Below are 2,353 nucleotides of genomic sequence, written 5' to 3'. Positions count from 1 at the left end.
TATATATATATATATATATATATATATATATATATATATATATATATATATATATATATATATATAATTATGCACGGTAACTGCAAGCTCCCAAAACAGAACGAGAATTTCATGTTATCACCGTTCAGTCTTACTTGTCATACCATAATAAATTGTATATATAAACACTCATATTATTTTTTAAAGAGGCCAGATTTACCATTATTTCCGCCACCACCACCACCACCACCCACCCTCCACTACCCCTCATCCATCTCTCTTTGTTTGTCACTCTCTCTCTCTCTCTCTCTCTCTTGATGTGCTTTAGCGGTACCTGGAAAATGTGCAAGGATATTTGATATTTTACTGACCTATTATTTTCATATGTTTTTCGTTAGCCCAAGGGCCAGACTATTTCGTTCTTTCCACACTTAATCCATGTTCATTATCGCTTTCCTGTTAATAGGCATGGAATAATAGACCATTAGTTCCTCACACACACACACACACACACAATGTAGATGGAAAGCTTTGAATGTAGATGCAGAATCAATGCGGTGGAGAAAGATATCATCGTCATGATACAATACACACACGATTAATTTCGTCGTCCGCTTGTCATTTTCCATGTCACTGAATATATTTTCTTTATCCATGTATCATTTAGTCATTCTTCTTATGTCGAGTCATTCATCTCTTTTGTTTTATATTATTTATTTTATTGAATTAGTTTATATGCTGCACAATGATAAATGCGGTTGTAAATATAGAAGTCCAAGGCTTCACATTAAGTGATACAGTTGTAATAGTCCGTTATATTAGGGGGAAAAAATGGGGGGAAAAATGAGGGAAAACAACAACAAAAATAAAATAACAACAACAACAAAAATCGTGTGCTCGCGTAAGTCTTTTGTAATGTAGATGTATGGAAATTCACGAACAAACGTGATGACAAAAATCAAATATTTCAAAACTTTGCTGACATGATTGTACGTATATTTCGGTTATCACCAAAAAACCAGTGTCGAATACAGTATGCGCTAGCAAGTACTGCAATTAGCAGACATTTCCTGGAATGGGTAGGGTCCCACTTGAGCTCGGTTTAAAACACTGAGTTAAAACGGCGAAAGGGGGGAGTATTTGTTTCCTGCCTGTCCTATGTCGAGCACTGGACACAGTGAACATGAATTCCCTGCCGCGATAGCCGTACAAGACCAACAAAAAAGAAAAAAAAGAAGAAAAAAAAAGAGACCATTAATATTTTGAATATATATTATTATTACTATTACTATTATTATTATTATTATTATTATAATTATTACAAAAAAAGAAAAAAAAGATTGGCGTCGATTTCTTACCCAGTCAAATTCCTGCAGTTCTCGTGTGAAAGTGTGTGCGTGTGTGTACGTGTGTGCAGAAAAACAACAACAAACAAAAAACCAAAACACCATGAACCAAGAAATACACTTTGATACGCGAATAATAATAATACTGATGATGATGATAATAATAATAATTAGTAGTAGTAGTAGTGGTGGTAGTATTAAAACGATAATAATGATTACAACAACAACAACAATAATAGAAAGATGATAACGATGATGCAAGTAATAGCATTTTAAAAAAGACATTAAATTCCTTTACTCTTTAACGACCATTGCGGTTGATGATAATGATAATCACGTTCACAAACATGGCTATAATCTTATGCTGTCGATCCGATATCTTATATCCCGGTTTGAACCTTCTTATTCGTTTATATGGATTTTTTTTTTTTTTGGGGGGGGGGGTTGTTTGTTTTTTTCAATAGTTAGTATTTCATGCTTTATCAATCTAATGTAATTTATTTTACTCTATTTTAGAGCAACCCGTATTGTCTTTTTCTTATAATTATTATAGATGAAGTACTATAGAAAAAAAAAAAGATCATTTCGCTGTTATAATCTGATTGCAATGACGATTTGTAGCAGGACATTTCTAGCAAGCATTTATTAGAATCTTTTGTTTTTCATTTTATTTAATTATTCTCTTATTTTTTCTATCAATTCTTTATACATGCTCATCATCTTACTCATTTCAGAGCGTACACATACACCCTATCTCTCTCTCTCTCTCTGGTATTGTTAAGAATTTTTCGATTCCATGAAATTTCACCCCACATTAGCGCATTTTGGATATATCGTATTCCATTTTTTTTTTTTTTTTTTTTTTTCACGTTCAGTTTCCTTTCTTTTACTTTCACTTAATTGTATGTCATTGTGTTGTTGTTGTTTTTTTACAATAAGCATGTTTTTTTGTTTTGTTTTTGTTTTTGTTTTTTAATCTATTTTGTTTTCGTTTAGTTTTCATTTTTTTTCTTTTTTTTTTTTTTTGT

This window comes from Babylonia areolata, chromosome 15 (assembly GCF_041734735.1).
Source record: "Babylonia areolata isolate BAREFJ2019XMU chromosome 15, ASM4173473v1, whole genome shotgun sequence".
Taxonomy (NCBI): Eukaryota; Metazoa; Mollusca; class Gastropoda; order Neogastropoda; family Buccinidae; genus Babylonia; species Babylonia areolata.
This window is presented reverse-complemented; position numbering follows the sequence as displayed.